At 41.4% G+C, this 22605-nt stretch overlaps 1 protein-coding gene and 2 long non-coding RNA genes across 7 annotated transcripts in view; 1 reads left to right on the top strand and 2 right to left on the bottom strand.

The window, feature by feature from the left end:
- The window catches only part of LOC130581523 (rab GTPase-activating protein 1-like), a 96869-nt gene that overhangs the window by 36609 nt on the left and 37655 nt on the right, over positions 1-22605 (top strand). Inside the window, exon 1 of one of the 3 annotated variants that reach the window (XM_057379669.1) lies at positions 21596-21657. The exons of the other annotated variants lie outside the window; for them this stretch is intronic. The gene's annotated coding sequence lies outside the window, so the exon portion shown is untranslated. Of the gene's footprint in view, positions 1-21595; positions 21658-22605 lie in introns of those variants that run through there. 3 annotated transcript variants of the gene reach the window in all.
- On the bottom strand, positions 4975-11789 carry LOC130581526 (uncharacterized). The gene is made up of 3 exons (XR_008966219.1): positions 11728-11789; positions 5231-5512; positions 4975-5107 (listed from the first exon to the last, which is right to left on the bottom strand). It is a non-coding gene; the product is annotated as an uncharacterized LOC130581526 (long non-coding RNA).
- LOC130581525 (uncharacterized) lies at positions 16726-22596 on the bottom strand. 3 transcript variants are annotated; one of them, XR_008966217.1, is made up of 3 exons: positions 22540-22596; positions 21586-21716; positions 16726-17376 (listed from the first exon to the last, which is right to left on the bottom strand). It is a non-coding gene; the product is annotated as an uncharacterized LOC130581525 (long non-coding RNA). The 3 variants fall into 3 exon arrangements; XR_008966216.1 differs by lacking the exon at positions 16726-17376 and adding an exon at positions 19634-19904; XR_008966218.1 differs by lacking the exon at positions 16726-17376 and adding an exon at positions 20800-21405.

The following is a 22605-nucleotide window of genomic DNA, read 5'->3' as shown; positions in this document are numbered from 1 at the left end:
TACTYAGTGTGTATATTCTGATGGGAGGTTGAAGTAGAACTCTTCATGGTACTTGTTAAAAGAGATATTTGTTGATTTTCTCATGCCTTTTTCCTTTTCTTGTGCAATATATTGCATGCCACATTTGTCGTTAGTTTTTCACCCAGTAGTGGATGTATGTATATGTCATGTGCTTTATTGGGGCTGTATTTTGAATTGCACCTGAGGCAGATGCTCAGTCCTAGGGCTGTGTATGCATTCAGCACATGGGGCCTGTTATAAGCAGAGAATGACATTCTTAACCGTTGAGTGACATGAATGGGAAGGGCTTGACAGTGAATTCACTGCATACACACTATGGATTCTAGTTAAGAGAAATGCTCAGGTGAGTGTAGCAAACATGGAGTCAAGTGTTAGAGAAGTATGTGAGGATTAGCAGGAATTACTGAAAAGAAGGGAGAATTCRGAACCAAGACCTGGGGTTATCAGGGGTGGGAAAAAGTAGAAGGTTGAAGTCACCTTCTTTGTCAATAACAATTGTGTTCTACAGTGTTCTTGTATAATTAGGGAGTTGGGCTYTGCTAACTGCCTGACCACACAACTCGTTCTGTAAAAGACTTCAGAAACTTAATGTGAGGAAACTCAGTGCAAGACCTTGTTGGAGGGAGGTGATATTTACTTTCAATAAGTCTGTGTTCACTCAGTTGCACCCTTGTCACAGGTGCCACTTGTCCCCATGGTCGTGTTGCTCCCTGTCTGGCCATGGTCAGTGGTGTGGGATGGGGATGAGGATGAGGGGCAATGCTGTGGAGTCCTCAGTGTATCCTGGGATCCTCTTCATTGATAAACTGACTTTTGGACATCATTTTGGTACTGTCTAGGAGGGASAGAAACATGTTGCCCAAGGTGATTYTGGAATCTCCATCTGTGGAAATACTTGAAACACAGATTGCCTTGAGTGAGCTACTGTAGGTCACCCTCCTTCCAAGGGGCTGTTTAGACAAGATATTCTCCAGAGGTCACTTCCAACCTGAACTACYCCATGATTCTATAATTAGATGTTATAGTCATGGTATTTATTTAGCAACAGGTGCTAATAATTGCAACAGTTGACATATTCAAACAGGAAATTATAGTCTTGATCATCATCACTGGAAGAGTCCCAGGGAATGCAGAGGTTTTATGAAGAGCAGTTGATTGTCTTGTTGAATGCAGTAAAACTTGTTCTGTTAAAAAAAAAAAGCCAAACCAGACCCTTAAACATGTTTTTTTGTGCTGTGTAAGAGAGGCTCTTTGTGTCTTTCTACTGTTTGTGAGCTGTATTAGTACTTGYAGACTGAACAATAGATAGTTTTAGAGCAAGTATCACACAATAGGTGAATGGAGGATTTTCTTCAGATTTCTCAGCTAATTACAAAGGCAGAGGCATAAAAACCTAAAAAGAGAACTACGGTGTGGCCAGACTTCATAGCAAGCTACATCTTTTCCAATGTTTCTTTTAATTTTGTTCCCACATTACTKCAAAACAAAACAGGATTTTTAACATGTAATAAAAATCCATCTCTCCTTGCTTCCATTTTTTCTTGAGCTGTGGCTGAGCTAGTTCTAGTCCTATGGAGGGCAAATTTAAAACTACTTGGTGTTTTTTCTCCCTTATTTCACAACTTTTCAACTGACTTCAGGATRTAACCCTTGGACTTTGAAGGTGCTATATTGGAAATACTTTTATCATCYTGTTTTTAAAACAAAAAGGATTAGTATCAATCTTTCCCCCAAGAGTAGATCTGCAAATACAAAGAACAAAGCTGCTATTAAAYGAAATTTCTCTGCAGAATGTGCTAGAGAATGTCTTTTTCGATAAAGATTTATTTTTGATGGTTATTTACCAGGTCTGAATTTCCATCTTTTACCAGTAAGGAAGTCACTGGGTGAAACTGTCAGTGGAATTAGAATTAACAGTAGTGTTTTCCTAGAGATCTTGTTGGGTCGTATTCCATTGTTAAAGAATATTTTGAACTAATTCATAATATGARATAATATGGCCTAAGACATAATATAGCCTGGATTTTTAATCATGGAAGGATTTTTATGCTTATGCTTTGGGGAGGGGTTTTTTTACTTTCCTCATTTTTCTGTTTTTACAAGAGTTTTCAGAAGTTTTTCTGTGTCTCTGGAAGCCCAATCTGATAAATGAATGAAGTAAGACCCTCTTCTAGATTTCATGAAGGTTAATCTTAATGGTGCTATTTTATGAAAACAATGGACAGATTCTTCATATGCACATCTGTCTCAGTTGCCTTTTGATCTCATAATGCAGTTTCTCTTGTAGAGATTCGTGTGTGTCCTAAAGAATTTGTAATGACCTTGGATTTTAATAGAGGAGTCCTATCATCTCTCTTCTTACACCTGACTTCAGGCAGGGGAGGAGTGGAACAGGAAGTTCACTGGGATATTTACTTCATAGGAAAGTTTCCTGGATCATTAGTTTTCAAGTGAATTTATGGAGTTGTGCTCCTTTCTCAGTGACTGTCCTGTGGCATTTGGAAATGGAGCAGAGCTGACATTCAGAATGTGTTCCATTCCTGCTCCGGAAATGCTGTGAGATTGAGTGTACCAGATGGATAGGTGGGGACTAAATCCTGGGAATTACCTGTGGGATGTCATCCCTCATGCCCAGGGAARGTGAGGTGAACACATGGGATGGGATATAAAAGAACCTGCAGGGAAGATTGTTTTGTTATGGGGCAGCATCTGTAATGACACCTTCTTTACCTGCAGTGRCTCCTGTCTCATCTTTCACCATCCTCAGCAGCAGGAAAGATCTTGAATATTGAATTTAGACTTCTAAGAGAAGCTTTTTCCTAACCATGTGAATCTCCCTTCTGGTGGATATTGGGCCCCCTAGCCATCATTACAAGGTTGCTGTTCTCAGCACGTTCAATGAGAGGAGCAAATGGCCCTGGATATGAACGGTGCCTTTTCAAATGCAAAGCAAACACAGATTTTTTTTTTTTGTCATCCCTCACTATTCTGACAAGGCTGTCACTGCCACCTGGGTGCACCCACAGCTGGAGCTGGCACCAGGGCAATGGATAATAGCAGAATCAAGCAGAATTGGCTATGGTAGCAGGAAGAACAGTGCTAAGCTTTTTCTCATTTCAGAGTTGTTCCTGTGTGACATTTGAAGCAGGTTTACTTTATAATATTGCCATTTAAATGTTTTCAATTCAAAGTGGTGATTTGAAGCTCACACCTTACTGATGTGGATGACTGACTTGCTTCACACCTCTGTTGCTCTTTTATCTGGAAGTGATCTTTTGCAGGCATGGTTTAACTCACACATTGATTTATGTGAGTTTCAATGGATAGGATTAAAAATAGCTGGTTTGCTGTCTCTCTTCTCTTTAGAGAATTCTTTCTCTGTGCTTATCTCTAAATATGTGTATTTATCCAGATACTTGGGGATTTTGCTGCTGTGGTAAGAAAGCACAAATGCAACAGAAAAGCAAAGGAGGTAACTGCAGAAAGGCCCTGAAACTGCACCAACACTGGTACTACCATGGTTTTATCTAATAATCTTACAATAGGATGCATTAAAAATTGCTCATTTATCAAGTTCTTAAGAACAGTCCAAACCAAATTGAAAATATTTGGTTTAGATCTATAAAAAACCCTCCATGCTTATATGTGATTGTTTATTAAAACCAAGTGATCAGTTCCCATTATTATGTCTGTGCCATTATCTCTGAAGCACCGACCCAATTGTTCTTGTGACGAGGGTCATGTTTTTAATGCCTGTTCTGTTTGCAGCTCCAGTTTCCTTCTTTTTGCTCAGCTTTGTGATGTGGGGTATTTGGAAATCCTATTAAAGGGCCTGCAGTGGAGTTGGATGTTAAATATGATTGTAATCTTGGTAATAAATGTCAATACCATGGAAATGAGTGTTATTAATTTAAAACAACAGTTTCAGCTTGAAATGCTTATTTATTTTAACTTATAACACTAATTTATTATTTCTGTGAGCAGGCATTTGCCCACTAGTGAGTCTATATTTTCATGGTGTTTAAACATTAGTAAAATTTTCAGTTATTTTATTTTGTTTGGTTGGTTTGGTTTGTTTTTTTTTAATTTGCACTGAGTTGGTATTGTAAGGGACATCATGAATGTYGTTAATTCTTTATCAATAGGAAAGGAATATAATTTTATTATTGATAGTTAAGTATAATCACATTTTAACAGTCTAAAGTAGCTCTCCACCTGATTGAGTACAAATATTTTGGTGTTCTTGTATTAGTCACTAGTTAACATATGTACTTGTGAACAATGGCATCAACCAGACAAGTTGCAGGTAAGGGTCTTCAAAGAACTATGAAAGTTTGAGGTAGAAAACTTAATAGAAACATTTAATATCTCTATCCTCAGCAGTTGTATCACTTTGCCCAAATTATTAGTGGTTTAATTCACCAAGATAATGGGGGCATCTGAAAGCTGCTCCATGGTTCAGCATACCCAACTGTGTTCTGTTCACCTTGGTGCCGTCAGGAGTCAGGGCTTTTCACTATTGCAACAGATGTTTCTGTTCTGAATGGAAGCAGAAAAGGCCTGAGCTTCTTAAATCTGGTGCTTTTCCCCCAGATGAATAACAGCTGCTTCCCATCCTTCTGAAAATAGTACAGGGAGCAAGAGATGAAGGTGCAGGGAGTCACAGTGTTTGACAGCTCTGTCTTCTGGCATCTTTGCCAGAACATGTCTAAAATAACTGCTCTAGAAGTAAGAGGAAGTGAATCTTTTTCCCAAGCTGAACTTGAATACGAGATGCAGGTTGGCTGGAGCACTGACTCACCTCCTGTGAGGTGACACATTAAAATATCTTACAAATAAGTTTTCTGTCTTATGCAGTGGTCTATATGTTGAGCAGCAGCAGTGTCTGGAGTTTCTATTGACAGCACAGTGCTCATCTTCATTTTGTTCTTCCTTTGGAGGAAACAAACCCAGTAGCTGATTTTCCCAAAGAATGCCTTGAATTTGRCTATGAAGAAAGCCTGTGATGATGGTGCCTGGCAGGTTTGCAGTATTCTCCCAAGAAGATGGTGTCCTTTTTGAAGACACTTCTGTGAGGCCAAAGAGGCTGTAGAGGAAGAAGAAATGTATCCCAGGATCAGCACTTACAACATAATTTAAAGAAACAAACCCACAGGATTTCATAYTCTGAGGAGAAAGAGATGTAGGTAAAAGTACAGATGCAAAATACCTGGAAATGCTCTCTGTGCCCTATACTTATGCTGGCCAAGAAGTGTTCCTGACTTCAGCATGAACAAAACTGTTGAGACTTAAGATGGTGAAATCTCCCTGGAGGTGGAAATTTCTCTTTGCTTCTCCTGGATGTCATTCAGGCAGTCAGGTCTGAGGGAGCAGGTGGCAGCTTGGCAGTAGTCAGTGTGGTAATTCTGCAGAAATGTGTTTCTTCATATGCAAAAGACACCGGGGCCGAGGCATGATCCTTGCCAGCCTTGTCTTGGTGTTGTCTATGAACCTGAAAAATATTATATCTTTATKTTTTCAGAGCTCAATTCCCATGACCTGAGAAACTCTGTATTCTCTTCTCTGAATAGCAGAGRAAGAAGCTGTGTTGTCTACTGGGAGTTCTGAGCACTCACAGAGAATTATCTTTTATTTCGTAAGTCTGGAAATATTAGAATACATGCATTGGGAAGTGATGGCATTTAGGCAAAAATATTCAAGCTGCCTTTTGTCTTTGTAGATCAGCCTTTATGATATCTGTCCTTCTCAGAAATGCTGGGTTATTTTATTCCTGGAGATATTACAGAATTAAAAAAAAAAAAAGTTTTGGAAACAGGAGTGTGGTTTGGTGTAGTTGCCCAGAGAAGCTGTGGCTGCCCCATGCCTGGAAGGGTTCAAGGCCAGGCTGGACAGGGCTTGGGGCAACCTGGGATAGTGGAAGGTGTCCCTGCCTGTGGCAGATGGGTGGAATGAGATGAGATTTAAGGTCCCTCCCAACCCACACCATTCTGTGATTCTACTCTGTGATTCTCTGTTCCAGAAAGCTCCCATAATCCAGAGTTAATGGCTAATGCAGGCAGTGACTTGGGGGGAAAAGCAGTGGCTCACTCAGTGTAGCTCAGAGAGCAGTKGGGATGGGACATTTGTTTCATTTGTTCCATTAAATGAGGTGACAAATTCTGAAGCACTGTGCTATGCTGAGACCTGGAGCTAAACTTTTAAAAATAATTGGGAGGAAAAGGAAAAGAAAACARTTTTTCCTTATTTCCCCCAGGGCTTTTGCAAATAAACAGAAGAGGCACTGGGGGCAGTGTCTTCATGCATTTTTGTTGCTGTTTGATTTTTCAGGCACCTGCATTTGGATTTATTTCTYTGCTTTGAAAATGAGGGAACAAACAAAACTAAGTATAGAAAAGTGGTGTCYGCATTTCATAAATGCAGAGATCTGCAGGGACAGGAGCTTTTAGAGCTGAAAGTCTTATTAATAACTTGCCATTACAAACCCCCAGGCATTGTTTTTGGCATTATTGACACTTCAAAATTAAATTCAGCAAGTAGGTAATTGGCTGTTCTCTAAGCAGTGTGTAGCTACTGGAGCAGGACTGAAGCTGAGTGCTTTAAAAGGGAAATATTCGTATTTTTAGGATCTCCTGATTGCTTCAGGATTCTCTGGTTTCCTGCAGTTAATTGCTTTCAGTTTTAGCATATCGTAGTCCTGTTTCTCTTGTGTAGATTGAGTACTATGGTAAAKATAGGGTTACATTGTTTATATTGTTAAATTTGGTTGTGTTTGGGCATAAGTAGATTACATCTGGCTGGTAAACAGAGGTGAGGAGCTGTATGCCAGAAGCTTTGGTGAATCCAGGTAAAATGCTGTAGAGAAACAGCCCAGTATCTTTATCTCCATATGTAGAGGTGTTTAATTCTGTTTAAGAGCCACAATGTGCTAGTTTACCCTCCACAGATATTTAAATAGTAGTGTGGTGTTTGGCTGTTTCATATTGCTGAAATACTAAATAAATCCCTTTGTAAATGATTCTTTTTCACACAATGCAGTGAACACCTGGGCACGAAGGTGTCCTTCYAATTTCCACATCAAGCTGCAGAATTTCAGTGTTTTTACAGCTGTTTCAGGGGTGCACTCACAGCSCTCAGCTGCACTGGGGGCCAGGGGCATGACAGGTTCCTTTTCCTCTTTGCTCTCACTTTTCCACCTTCTTATATCCACAACAAAAACTCAAAGGATGGGAAGAARTTAAAAGCATTATTATGGGTCTGTYCACTGCGAGGACTTGATCATGTACCTCACTGTTCTATCAAGTTGTTCAAGCAGCAGATGAAGATTGGACCTCATTGTGTTGCCTTATCTGTCTGTTATTCTTTCAACTTCCTTTGCTTAATTAATTAATGCAATTTTCTGTACAATATTTTTTAACCAAAATTTGATGCTGCAAGCTAGTCAAAAGCCATGAAAGAACAGAAAATCTCATCTCCAAGGAATTAATCAGCATAATTCTTTGTATGGATGCAGAAATCCAGAGAGGAACTGTTTACAAGGGCATGGAGCGACAGGACAAGAGGGARTGGCTTCAAACTAAGAAYAGATTTGGATATTGGAAAGGAATTTTTCCACCTGAGGATGGTGAGACCCTGGCATAGGTTGCCCAGGGGAGATGTGAATGCCTCACCCCTGCAAGTGTTCARGACCAGATTGGATGGTTTAGCAGAATGTCCCTGCCCATGGCACAGGACTGAAACAAGATGGGCTTTAAGGTCCTTCCAAACCAAACCATTAATCTGTGTTAATAAATAATCTATTAAATCTGGAGGTATAGGCATGAATTCAGTGTGCATGCATGGGTTGGGGTTGAAGACAGAGTGTGAGCTTGAGTCACTCAGTTACTGTGACACAGCTGCAAAATCTTCAGTGTCAACATCTCCCAGCCCAGCTGCAGCTGCACATGGCACCAGCCTGGAGTATCCTCCTCACTCCTCCCTGAGTAAGAAATACAGATGTATGTGTTTAGTAACACACACACACTGTGACTGACCACACTGTGGCTGACATAACTTGAAGAGGCTCAGAGCTTTGACCTTTGGGAAAAAAAGTTGATCTATAGGTGAAGTTCTTCACAGAGTCAAGTGGTTGTCTGAGCAGCTCCAATTTAATCTCAGAAATCCTTTGGTTAACCCGTAGCTTAGAGCACAAGATCAATGACCTTATCGTGCATCTTTGTGAGAACAATTTCATGGCAGTCTGAGTAGGCCAACTGATTGTGCCACTGGGATGCTCCCTCTTTAAGCAGCAGGGAATATTGATTCTATTTCAGCTAGTCAAGAGAAGTGAAAACAACTGGAAAAGGGATCAGGGCTTTGGTTCCTAACTGCCTAACGAGGATGCCATATTCCACTTGCTCCTGTGCTCCCCAAGGCACCTGTTGCAAGCAGCTGGATTTAATAATGCSTTTGCTGTCTGAGAAACTGCTTTCCCTACCTTGGGCTCATTTCTTTCCCCACTGTAAATGACTCACAAAAACTTGCTTTTCAGGCTGTTCCTTTTGCCATCTACCAGACCTATCAGAAATGGGAAGAAAACCTTGGGACMACTGCATTACTTTCAAATGTTAAATAGTCCTGAAAGCAGTAAGTGTGATGCAGTGAAAGAAAGTTCTCTCACTGAAAGGAGCTGTATTTTGGGGCCAGAGACTGCAGATCCCAGCACACAGTTTTCTTCATTCCAGCTGCTTGTCTGGATCATCATGCTCATGTAAGCTTGTATCGAGCCAAATCCTGTTGCTTTAAGCAGCAGCAGGAAGCTCTGAAGCAAATTCGGCCCTTGTTTTTCTTGTAATGCAAAGTGAAATGTAGGTTTGTGTTGTAATGACCTTCCTCCAAGAGAACTTGTATAGTTTTTCCCTGTTTTAAGCACAGTGTGAAGCAGGGCATGTTCATTTTGCAGGAGGAAGGACATGTGGTAGGAAAGGAGCATCCTCCTTGGCACAATTTGTGTTTCCCTGAATGTTGACAAGGGGTTCTGCAAAGGCAATGACTCTCTAGCCCAGGGAGATCTGTTTTAGCCATATTTTTTTTCTTTTGTCCCATGATGCACCAGATGCATCTTCTCCAGCCAACATGACAAACCCAATTGCTTCAAGACTTGATAAAAACACTTCTGGTCAGGGCTGGGGATGTAAAGGGGAAGAAGATGCTRCCTGGACTTGGTGATCCTGGAAAACCTCCACCCCTGCTCTCTGACAGTAGAGGAACTCCCAGGCTGAAATGGAAGTGCTCAGCCCTGGCACAGCACTAATTGCTGAGGGGAATTGGGAGCAGAGCTGCTTGTGGGCTGTGCCAGAGCCCATCTCAGGCTCTGATGCTCTCATCCATCTCTCTCCATTCAGGCAGCATCTCCGCTGGTGGCTCATCTCTAATGGAAAAGAGCAGCACATTTATAAATGTTGTCTGATCCAGCACCGGGCTGGGAGCTCACACAGGGGCTTGTTGGGAACCTAGGCTCACCTGGGAACAGCCAAGAGTCCCTCTCTATTTTCCTTTAATCTTTATTGTAACATCCACAAAATGTCAGTAATGATCCTGTCTGGCAGAAGGACTTTGCCATGTAGTGTTTGCAGGCTGCCTATTTAAATAATGGAACTATTTACCTATATGACTTAAGGATTTTCAACCTTTGCTCCGTCATGCAGGAATATTATACAAGATTATAGACTGTCACAGGAATTTGGGGAAAAACTGGTGGAAAGGTGGAGAAAACGGAGAAATGTTCAAGTTCCTGGTATAAGGGGTTTCACATATCCTTACTCTGATGAGGGCTCTAGTAAAACAAGCACCTGTTGTAAGTCTACATAGGTCTGGATTTTGTATTTGTTTCCTTTTTGTTGCTGTTATGATATAAAGTGAATTGTAAGGATTAGCAAGAGAATAAAGAGATCTGGGCTCTGGGAGGCTTCTCGGAAAGATCAGTAATAATGGCTCTTAATTTTTTAATGGGCTTTACCTTGCACTARCAGACTTAAATCAGTATTTTATGCTGAAGGCAAATTTGTTGCCATTAGAAAAGGARGCTTGTCTGCTCCMGGAGTGYAAGAACATACAGCACTTGTAATGGAGGCAAGTACTAAGCTTTTATTTTTGTGACCTTGTCCAAATAGGATGTAATTACARTATAATTAAATTGTGACAGTCTGGAAACCATGGCAGTTGACATAAAGTGACATTTCAGGAGAAATAGGCATATGTTTTAGTACATCTTCTCTTTCAGCATTATTGATGCTATTTGCTCTTCCTGCTTCTCTTGCTCCACTCCTAATACACAACCAGAACACAAGATTCTGGAAAATGTGCAGCAGTGGATCATGGTTAACCTTATAAATAAAATCTGGTATGGTGGAAAGTGATGTGAGCTGGCTTGTGTAGGCCTGGTATAGTTGCATTAACATAGCAATGTTTTTAATCTCCTTGGAGAGATTAAATCCTGGGCTGGACATCGTGAAGGATTCACTTAGAAAAGCAGAGAATAAAATTCCATTTGAATTTTGATATGGTCTTGCAACCTAAACCAAGCCTCTCCTCCTTCAGTCACGGATTTTGCTCAGGCTCAGGGAGCACTAACAATTTCACCAGACCCTTGACCCTGCAAATGCCCCAGAGACAGGTGTGTCCCAGCAGGATTTTGTCATTGGTTGTCCAGAGAAGAAAAAGCTGCAGGTGTGAGCTCAGGCACAGACAACTCCAGCCTGCAAAAAGGAACCRTACCAAGGTATTTTCCATCTTTGTACTTCTCTAGCACCAGAATCACATTATTCCCAATTTACTCTTGTAGCATATAGGTTGTTTTCTGTGCACTAGGAATATCTCAKTGCAGTCAGTTATCTCTGTCTCTCCTCTGAGACTGGTTTAACAACCTTTGATGAGTCAYTTAAAATGCTCATTAAGGAAATGGAGGGGATCTCATCTAAGTGTTCACTCACTGAGCCACTGTCGCCTTCCTTTCAACCCCAGACAAAGAGGGAAACAAAACATKGCCAAATGCATCTGTGTGTGCAACTCCCAAGGACACAGAAATCATTTTTAAAKGTCTAAGGATTGAAAGCAGCCATCCTGCTCTATACCATGTAATTTCCTGGCTATGGAACTGGGGATGGCTTCTAAATGCTCCAGTCACAAGAAGGATAAAGTGCTGTGATGGGGCACTAAAAGGATAAAATTGAGGTGAGTAAGTAAATTTGGTCCACACGGAGCCCTCAGATGGGTTTTACTGTTGCTGAAGTGCCATGTGTGGCATCTGTGCATGCATTTTCTTTAAATAAAGAGTAAAATGAGTTATCACTGCTTTGTGTATAAAGCAGGGGACAAGGCCACTAAATTTTCCCTTTGCTCTTCCTGTTGGGTTCCTGGACAAGCCACCTAGCCCCTCTGCTGACCCGACCACCATCCCACACCACCTTTAAATGGATCATTTGCCACACAGGTCCCTGTTTGTGCCTTGCTGCCAGCATCCAGCTGCATTTAGTAGTGGAAAACAGTTAACTGGTACACTCCAACCCCAGATTACGTGACCCCGAAAAACCTTTCATTCAGAACTTTCATAAGTCCCCTATGAAATGTGTCTACATGTTGTTCTTGCTGCTCTCATAGCTCAGTTCTCTCTAATGGCTGCTGTCTGTATCTGTGATTCTCTGTGTCCACAGTTAGGTTAAGAGGAATTACCTGGCCAGCATAAGTGGATCTGTGTTGTTGAGATTCAGYTCTTAAAGATTCACAGGGTCCACATTCCTTTATTGAATGCACAGGTGGCACAGAAATAAAATGTGATCCTGCAACATTGGGGAAATATATTAGATAACTGCCACTGAAAATGGCCAGCTGGCACTAACATAGCCAGGGGAGTCCGATAGAATTGGGTTTGAGCTATTTAAGATTGTTAATAATTAATTAACCCAGGAGGTGACTGGAACAGACACAATTTTAATCAAGATTGAATTATTGGTTTCCCAGGCATGCTTTGGAATTTATCAGTTTGCTAGCAGGATGAAGCCCCTCAGCCATCTTAATTAACAATCCCTGCACTCAAGAACCCCTCCAAAAGAATGCCCACAGGATCAGATTCACCTTTCCTCCCTGCTGCCAGGCAAAGGCCASCTCCCCACATTTCCATTCCATTTGTCTTTTGCTGAAAATACACTGATTTCATGGTCTCTTACCCTGCAGAAGCTAGCCTGTTGCTAAGCGACCTGCAAGATACTGAAGGGGGCAGGCTCTGGTTGCTTTTGCTCAGCCCACTCYGATTCTTATTTATTTATTTATGCATCTTATTTACATAGCTAAGCAGATTTCTTCCTACCACAGAAGCAGAGCCACAATCCTCTAGGCACCTCTGCAGGGTGCCTTGACTTGCAGAAGTTGCTTTTGCTCCCTCTAGCACCATCCTCTGCCCTGTTTTTCCTGGTGCTCCTGTTCATCAACTGGGCAAATTCCAAAATATTTGTTGAGCTGGAGTGGCATCCAGGAGTATAATGGAAGTGTGTTTTAAAGGCATAGCTGGCCACGGACTGCTGTACCTGGTGTTTGGTCCAACAGTCCTTGATGGAAATAAAAAGGGTCAGAAAAAAAAAGATGGCTTTAAGCCCTTTTTCTGCTTACTTTATTTCTGGCTGCTTTAATTTCAGCAGTGTCCGCATTCCAGGCTTCTTGTAGTCTGGAAATTGAGAAAATGGTTATCTTTCCCTGCCCAGCAATGCTGGGAAGAGCTCTGCTGTAGAGGCAGTTCTGCAGGACCAACTGCATTTTTGTAGGGTGGGGTTGGGATCCCAGCCAGGGCACAGATTTGCCTGAAATTGTATCCACGACAGGAGCAGGTTGCTGATGGAGCACAGATAAACTGGCAGTGTTTGTAGGGCTACACGTGGACAGCAGAGGAGAGTAGAAATGTAAGGAAAATGTTCCTGTGCCATTTGTTCTAGGTGTGCTCCCAAAACCAGAGAAGCTGAAGTGTTGGTATCTCTGTTACATTCTGCATTGCCCATTGCTCCTCGCCAACAAAACATCAGTAGCACTGGTAGGAGTCACTCCTCACAACCAGGAAAGCATTAAGAGGGAATTCTGTACCATAGCCTGGCTGTGTTTGTCCTGTTTGTCGTTCTTTGGTGAACTAACTGCCACACTCCTCAGTAAAAACTCCAGAGACAATTCAGAGCYTCTCAGAAGCTCCACTGTTTTGCACCTCCAGCACAATACTGTAGCTTGAGAAAGASGGGAGTGAATCCTGTAGAGATTTATTTGGAACAAACAGGGACCAAACTGGTTTTTTCCCCTATTTCCTTTTTGTTTCTGGAAGTAAAACCAACATTCATGACCTGTCTCTTGACTATACTTCTTCCACAAATGTTGCCTTTTGGGCCCCTCCTTACAGCCTTTGGATGCAYCAATGGACAGCTTCTTTGTCTAACTGCTGCAGATTTCACTGTGGAATTTTTTTTTTGGTAAAAAAATAATTTTTCTGCTTTGATGATCCAGCCATTACCTGACCTGACTCTCTCTGCAGAAGAACAGGGAAAATGGCATGAAYAATTAGGTTTGTATATACAGTCTTGCAGAACAGGGGTTGTGCACAAGGCCAGATATATATATATATATTTTTTTTTTACATTTAAGTGAGATGAGGAAGGTGTTTTAAGTCCAGACTGAATTTTACCCTTGTTTACTTTAAGCATTCAATTACTCATTTAGAAAGCTAAATTATATCTGAGTGGCTCGACATGCTCATGGTGTCATCTTGTCTTTTCAAAACAGATTCTTGGTCTTGTCATTTATGACAAGTCTGTCACTGGGGTGTCCACTTCTTTGCACTCAGAGGGGTGCTATTGTAAAACCTTTGCTGACCAGCAATTCTGCGTACTCTTTTTTAAATGGTTGAAATTYCCCAAGCCAAGCTGTGCTGTTTGTGTCAGGTGTAGGTTTTGGTGCCATTGTTCACCCAGAGCTCAGATTTGGCAGGTGGGGAAATTACCTCACATATTCTCTAAGCTGAGTTGTGAACAAAGCACTGGAAAGTTGGTACCAGCCTAAATGCTCAGGAATAACTTCTACTGTCCTGAGAGGATTTGTCAGGTACATTGGAAAAGATGAGTTGACAGATTTTAATTTCCTTAGTTGAAGATAAGAAGAAAAGGATCTTTCTTGTGAGRAGATGTCMCACATTTAGGGAATAGGAGATGATRTTTAACATCTTGAATGACACCCAGAAGCAGACAAGTGGCTGGGATGGATGGGAATCTCTGCATTTCTGTTTCTGGCTCTTCCCACCTGATGTACTCAGCTGTCGCTCTTGAACTTTCAGATCTGTGGCAAAATGTGGGGTGGTTTGCAGTGCTGAGAATGGGCAAAGTAAACCTGAGCTGACATGGGCATGGCAGGAGACACAGCTGCCCTGTGGATATGCTGGTCACTGATCTGTGTTTCCCACTTGTTCTTTCTTTGGTGGTGGTGGGCCCWGACAGCTCTCTATAGCCCAAAGTCCTGTAACTCTGAAGGATTCAAGAAGAGCACAGGAATGCAGACARTACTGATAAACAGAGCACCAGTTGTGCATTCCTAATGGAAAAATGAGAAAAAAAAAAGTGAGAATAAAAACACAGTATTGCCCAACAAAATACCCTGGATGTTTTGCAATGCACTGCTGATAAGGGATGGCCAAAGGCACGGAGACACCGAGTTAGGATGCTCCATCTCCAGCTCACAGTGGGCTTTCTCTCTTGCTGCTGTTACATTTAATTAGGAGAGATAATAACAATCACTCAGACCTGTTTCTGGTCTTTCTCAGTTTCATACTTCTAACYAGTGTCAAGGAAATTACCCTTTGGGTTTATTTTTTTCCCCATGAGATACCTTCACCCTCATATCAATACGAAGGAATGTCAGGGATATCCTATATCACAAGAGTCACCCAATGTGAATCATTTGTTTCACTCTACTTAAAGCTGAGGGTGACCAGTTAATGTTCTGATAAATCAGTTGCCAGCCCCCAGGCAACTCYTCCAGTCCCAGGAGTGTTACTRAGTCCRTGTGTAGTTGGCTCTCTGCCTTWAAGTTCTGCACTGATAGAAGAAAGMTACTCTGTGGCATTCCAAGAAACAACCATCATATATTTTTCATGTATGATTTTATGTCTGAGAAAGGTGATTAAATCCTTCACTGCTTTTAAAGAGTAATTATTTTTAAAGATGTCCCTGCTCATTKCAACAGGSTTGGCCTTTAAAGGTCCTTTCCAAACCATTCTGTGATTYTGTGATAAAGAGTAATTAGAAACAGAGTTATTCTGTCACAAATGAGRAAAGGACATCTATAACCTTTCAAACAATTATGCAGTACCTGGATTTACATGACATAAGACATTCACTGCAATATAGCTTTTCTTTTTCATGTTAGTGATTACTTTCTTGTGAGTTGTTTTATTTTGCTTCATTGATTTCCAAACAGTGAAAATAATGTTGGTGATCATATAAAATATGTACTTTGGAAATACATTGAGGAATTTTAGGGTGATTTTTCCTTAGGTTGCTAAGGAATAATAGTGACTGGGTACTTAAGAAACCTCCTTTAAAAAATTTTTTTTTGCAGATCATCCTAATTTTTATTGCATGCTTTCTTTTTCTTTGTTTGATTTTTTTCCCTTCAGATCAAGGAAAAATTAGCTCTCACTGATTACAGGCTTTTTCCTTGCATTTCTTGCAGAAGGAATTTTGCACAAACACTTCCCCTGCATGAAAGACTTATTAAAAATTAAGTCCATATTAGAAGTTATGTTTCARTTTTCTCTCTAAATATAGGCCTTTAGCTGGATGTGGAGAGGAGTCGATAGGAGTATTTGTAGTGAGGGAGCTTCCAAGGGAGCTCAGCCCTTGAACTGACCTCAGCTTGAACAGCACATTGTGCCCATCCTGARTATGTGGGTACATGGATATGAGAAAATGTTCTCTTGTCCTTTGGACACCTGTGCTGAACTGGACCAATCCCCTATGTTGGGGTTTGTTTTTTTTTTTGGGTTTTTTTTTTGGGGGGGGAGTGTCTCAATTCTTTTAGTTGCACAGGTATCATAGTACTAAGTAATACAATACTTATAGTCAAGATTTTAAAATACAAGCTTGGAATAAGACAAATGGTGAGGGTAGRAGAATATATGGAAATATATCTGATCTCTGGTTTCTGAAGAAATAGCTGATTATCATGTAGAGCTCTTTGATAACTGGTGGCAGCACCTTCTSTGCCCCTGCACACATAGCATTTGAGCTCTTAAAATAAGCTTATTAACAGTCAAATCAAGACAAGGTAATCTTTAAATCACAGGTAAATACAGAAGCTTTTCTCATTGTGGTATATTGAAGCATTACACGTAGATGCAAATTTTCCCAGTGGGAGACTGGATCATCACAGTTAAGTATTGGAATAGTTTGTCTCCCAAAGCATCTTGTGAGAACAGAATTTCCCTTTCACTGCATGGGATGATGAAGAGGGATTTAGGAGCAGAGGATTATGTGGAGTTTAAATTAGTGGATGCTGTTGGTGATCTTATACAGCTGATCAGCTTGCATGGTTCTGATCCTCTTTCCTGCCATGGAGCTGACCTGWGCAAATTCCTAGGGAATTTCTCCAGGGGAGTACAGAGGCTTAGCTGCTTTCTGCYACTCCTAGCAAATGGGTCTCGAGTTAAATGCCTTCTTTGTATCAGCTGGCTGTTTGTCAGCTTGGGTATCAACATCTACCAGCAAGTGCTGTTCGCTGGACTTTTTTTGGCTGCATTCAGTCCYGTGTTCTCCAAGTTAGTGCCTTTATTTTTAACTCCAGCATTGAGGGACACTCCATTCTCCTGAAAAGAGTCAGTTTGTGTTTTTAATGTATAATGCATGAAATGATCTCATTTCAGTCATCGGGCATGCCTCAGTCTAGACTGTCTCACAATCACACTGACTGCTAAAGCTCAGGGAAGGTGCCBGGACTGGTCTGTCTGGTTTAGCCCAGTTTCCCTGACACGGTGTCCCATTTCCTCCTCTCCCACAACACTTCAGTTTTAATTACTCCTTATCTCATCTTCCAAGCAATCATCTGGTGGATTCATTTTTTGTTTTGGGAATATGCCATTACTATTGTGCTGTTTGCATACAGATATGTCTCACCTTTCCCATGAGGTTCCTGTCAGGGTGTTGATGGGGTCCCAGCACAGCCCAGGGTGTTGTGGTGGGTTTGATGAGCAGAGGATGTGCTGTGCTCCTGCTTTTTTCTTCCTTTTAGTTAAATACAAGAATTTTTTATGGTACCTGGCTCTCCAGCCTTCCCTTCTTTCCTCTTTTTTCTTGTCCCAGGCTGAAGGTCAGGTGCAAAGAAATAGTAAAGATACTAAAATCYGACATGATGCAGGGCACTTGAGGTCATCTAGGTAAACATGTCACTGAGCAGCATGGCTGGTTCAGCACTGGAGCAAACTTGACAGAAAACATCAATAATAGTACTCCTTACAGTGTTGCATTTTCCATTAATTTTACCTTTTTCAGTCTTCCTTAGGAATGTAGATAAGGACCATTAACCCCTCTTTGAGTAGTGAATGAAAAATATGGAGATATGTATTTACCTTGAGAATCAAGYGTGGGTTTAGAATGAGAAGGCCAGAATCCTGGGCCCTGTATGAGTCTCTCCATGTGGCCCATGCACTATTTATTGTGTTGATTAATGTTAATAATACCTTTTGTTTGCTGATCATCTGCTGTAAATGAAAGGAAAATGAGCTGTTTGGGTGTGTTGGAGGTTAGGGTTTTCCCTTTCATTTTTCTTTTTACTTAGGGAATTTTTCCCCATTTTGTTGCTTGCTAAGGAATAATAATGAYTGGGTACTTAAGAGAGACAAAAGAAGCTGCCAAACTCAGGGAAGGAGGGCACCTGGCTGCACTTCTCTTATCTGAGGGTTTCTCTGGGAAGAGCAGAGATATTGTGAGAATTGGGCTGGGAAAAGCAGGGCTGGGGCATGATACCTCAAAAATGCCTAGAAATACAACTCCATAGATTGGTGTCTATAGAGCAGGTATTTGTTTATTGTAGCGCTGGAGGTGAGGGCCATTTCTCCTCCTGACCCATCTGCCTTCCCTTAGAATTGGCAGTATTTATACAGTGAGCATGGTGGAACATTACCATCATCACTRCACCCACACCATCCATGGGCACAGAAATCCACAATATCACAGTTCTGTAGTGCACATGTGGCATCCTCAATTCGGTGGTTGCGGGGGTCTCCCTCTAATGAGATACCATCCTCTTCATCATGGGGGACTTTTCACCTTTGCCTTCAGGGCACGCACAGTTGTGATATTCATGGTTTTTCCAGTCCTCTAACTCTTCATTTTCCATTTTTCAGCTGACTGTCCTGTGCCTCTGCCAAGTTCTCCTTAGCGCTCTCTACTGTTCTTTGTTATAGCATCTACCTGTCCACTTCTACAGAACTTTTTCTGATTTTTACGTGTTTACATACTAATCCAGCTGGTTGGATTACATCCAGCTGATACACTGTATATTGCTAATATCCTATATAAAAACTTACAAYAATACATGGAAAAGCTGTTATTGATAATATATTGAAAGCTMTTACATTGTATATTAATAATATGTAAAAAGTTAYTACATTCTTATAATGTATAAAAAGTTATAGGTTGTTGCTGCCGCTGTTCGTTTGCCTTGTTATGCACAATAGTAAAGAACTGCTACTCCTTTTCCCATATCTTTGCCTGAAAGACCCGTGACTGCAAAGTTATAATAATTCAGAGGGAAGTGGGGTCATATTTTTCCATTCTAAGGGAGGTCCCCACCTTCTTTGGCAGACACTTGTCTTTCCAACCAAGGCAGGGTGAAATCCCTGAATGAACTATACTGAAAGCAGGACAGAAATCCATGTAAATCATTTTAAATACAAACCATCCCTATACAACACCTATGCTAATTTATTTTTTTTTTAAGATTATGCTTTACTCATTTGTTTTCTTTTCAATACCAAGTGAAGTGATAAATACAACAAGTTTAAAATGCATTTCACAGGTAATGTTGAATTTATTATGGAATTTAGCTCTAAAGGATTTTTGCATGGTCTAAATGCATTATTCAGTTGTTGGATTAATAGCCCCAGGGAATATCTATCAGACTCTTGTCCGTGCCATAGCTGGGGGACTGTTGAGGGACCTGTTGGTAGTCATTTGGCTCGGAAGGCACAGGTTCACCTGCCCCCCAGCTGTGGCAAAGTCCCTGGTAACTGGCCCTTCTCTGGAGCTGCCACCACTTGCCTGAATTATGGAGTTGAGTCATTTGTGGATGTCTGCTGTCATGGAATGGGAAGGGGTAAAAAAGGGTCCCCAAAGAGAAGAGGTGACACAGGAGACGGGTGGGAGAAGCCTGCTGTTTTCCAGGAAATTATGCTCCAAGGAAGATCAGGAATTTCTGTCCATTCCTTCTGCATGATTTCTGTAGTGTTCWCTCTGGTCCAAACTMGCCTGGCTCACTCAGAGGGCATTARGCTGTTGGGGAGCYCACTGATACCATCTCTTGCTTTTCKAARCAGGAAAAAMRTTACCCTATTTTGCCAAAATAAAAGGACAGGGGAAGAAGAAGTATGCTCAACTCAATACAAAGTATGCCCCAAATATCCTGTAAAATCTGTGTTTTCAACAGATGAAGGTCGGAATTTTCAAAAAATCACACTAAAATTCAATATTCTTTTACTTGGTATCAATACTGGCTCAGGGATGTCTGCTTCTTTTCTTGTYCTTTTGTCACCTGTCACACCACAGCTCTTTGTGGGGCCAAGCAATAAAATGCACTGATAGTTCAGTTGGAGTCCTGTGCTGCCTTTGYCACTGGAAAAACATGAACACACAAAAAGTCATTGCAATTCTAACTCAGAGTTGCCTGTTCTCAGCAGGCAAGAAGGAAGTTCGTGAAACAAAATATTTCTGGCATATGAATCACATCTGAAGGAAGCTTAACTGGAGAAAGGCGATAACTTCTATTGCCCTTAGAAAGTGATAGTGCAAGGATAGGGAAGACATATAAAAACATAAAGTTACAATGCAAAYTGAAAAAATTAAAAATCAAAATAAGTTCATGAGTTCATTTAAAAAGCTTCAAAATAATTTGGAATGGACTGAGTTGAATAATGAGCATGTACCTGTAGGCTGGCGTCCCAGCTCTGCTGCTCTTTAATCTTGTTCATGTTTGTGTGATTTTAGAAATCAAAAAGGGCAGATTTATTTTGGGCATGCCTTATTTAACTGTAGTTCTAAGTTATGTAAAACCTGAAATGAAGAGCAAACTTGACCCAAACCCTTAAAATTTCAAGTGCTAATAACCATCTCAAAGAGGAACTGAGCAAAGACACAGAACAGAATGAGTCGAGAATGTGCTTACAGATATCCAGGGAGTAACCTTCAGCARACTGGGGAGTGATCAGCTGGGCTGCTCTCCCTTCTTTGGAGTTTTAGGGTGATAAATAGTTTTACCTCTTTTCTTTAAAGATCGACCATAGGAACATTGAGGAAGAAAATTCTTATGCAGCAGTTGTTGCATGGAAGCATGAGTAGCTTTTTGTATGTCATGCAGCAGATTTCAAACCAGCAGCAAGCTAATTGAGAGGATTTATCTCTGTAACTATATGTGCTAAAGCACATTGAGCCCACATTTTTACCACACATTTAGAGGATTTTATTAGGAGAAACACAGGTGCATACACCTGCTTCTTTCAGGGGAAAAAAATGGGCCATGCTAATTTGACATTTTAAATAATAAAAATAAATCTTGGAGAAGCAATCACTSATCAGTCAGAACCTGGCAACACATTTCTGGAATGGTGCGGGTCATTGCTGCGAGCCATGGTTACTCCGTGTTCCAGTCTCACACGGAATCCAGAAATGCGTCTAAAACTGGAACAGAGTKCCAGTTTCTGCTGCATTCTGATGACTGGCAAGTCCTTTGTGGGTGAGAAGACAACAGAACTGTGTGTGTGATCCACAGCGTTTGACTTGTAACCAGGTGGTTTTCACTTGCCCTTCCCCTGCGTGCAGAATTACAAGAGCTGATACTATCATTATTCATTCCCACTGGGGGAAAAGGACATGTAAACTTATCTTGAAGACTGACAAATGCCATTCCAAGTGCTCTGAAACAGCGTTTTATGTTTCTGTCTCTGAAGACGGCTGTGATCTTCCCAGATTCATTAATGCATGAAAGGCAAATCACAGAAAAGGCCTTTGTGTTCCTGGAGCTTGTGGCAGGAAGGGAGCGCTCACCAAGGAGCTGCACATACCTCCCTTCCCAGTCTGTCAGAAGATCCTATCCCTGTCAGATAGCAGCAAGACATTCCTGGGGGTGGAGTGAGAATAAATTTATCTTGGGAGTGAGCAGGATTTTGCTKTGCTAGGAGAGCTGGTTTGCTCAATTCAGGAATTTTCCATTCACCTCTATTAACCATTGGCATATAAATCCCAACARCAGCAATTAGGGCTACTTGGCTTGACAAGTTAACAGCTTTCTGCGGCTCACCTGTCCTTCTGCTGGCTCTCTGTCTCCTGACTGCTTGGTGGCACTGCTTCTCCAAAAATTCCTGCTTCAGAGGTATGCTTTCACAGCTATGTGGTGGAGGGGGCTGYGTTCCTATTCCTTGAGGCAGGCTGCTGCAAGATAGATGTGGTGTTAGACAGAGCAGCGCTCTTTACTTTATGGAACTATGAACATTCTACATGGTTTTTATTGTCTTTTGGTGGATTATTCATTACTTCAGCACCCAAAAACCCCAGCAGAGGGGCAGGGTCTGTATGGAAGAGCTGGGAGGAGTGTGTAGTGTGGCCTGAGGAGGTGGTGAAGGGCACCTCTGCTTGCCCCTTCCCTTCCAGTTTGTCTGGTGTGAGCAGGCTGCTTTTGTGCCTGGGTAGACATGTTTGCTTTGCTCAGTTTAACTCAAAATATTTAGTTTAGCTGGATTGATAGTTATAATTTTGTGTGCTGATTCAGGGTATAGCACAGGCTGTTAACAGGAATGTACAGTGCAGGTTCATAGGGATTTGCAGGCATTTCCATTAGCTTGAAACAACTGAAAAACATCCAATTTAAAGAGATGCACTATCCAACGTGTCACAAATCAGCCATTAGCTCTTGCAATTGCTAGTAAGAACATGCCAAAATTATAAACCCTCTGTTATGAATAGGTATGAGAATTATTGAACTAATTATACAATAATATACAGATGTAGTTCTGTTAAATAATCGTAATCTTTCTGTTTAGGAGGAAAAGAAAAAGGTACTATTCGTTGTGGTCCATAATTTTAAATGGAAATGCCTGTTGGCTAAATCAGGGGAGGGGTTTGAGTAGCTGCAGCGGTGGAGTATGCTTGATACTTTGCACTCTCCACCTCCTGCCCTTATTGCAGAATTMAATTGGTCTCTCATTAACGTGGGAATGTTTGCTGTTCCCCCACCTGCTCCCTCCCCTGTGCCTACCTGGCTGTTCCAAGGTGATGCCAGTCCCTGTTGGCAGTCCCTGGAGCAGTGTGGTGGGAGGGGAAT

Source organism: Malurus melanocephalus, unplaced genomic scaffold (genome assembly GCF_030028575.1).
Source record: "Malurus melanocephalus ecotype Western Australia unplaced genomic scaffold, MMel_1.1 scaffold_416, whole genome shotgun sequence".
NCBI lineage: Eukaryota > Metazoa > Chordata > Aves > Passeriformes > Maluridae > Malurus > Malurus melanocephalus.
This window is presented reverse-complemented; position numbering and strand designations above follow the sequence as displayed.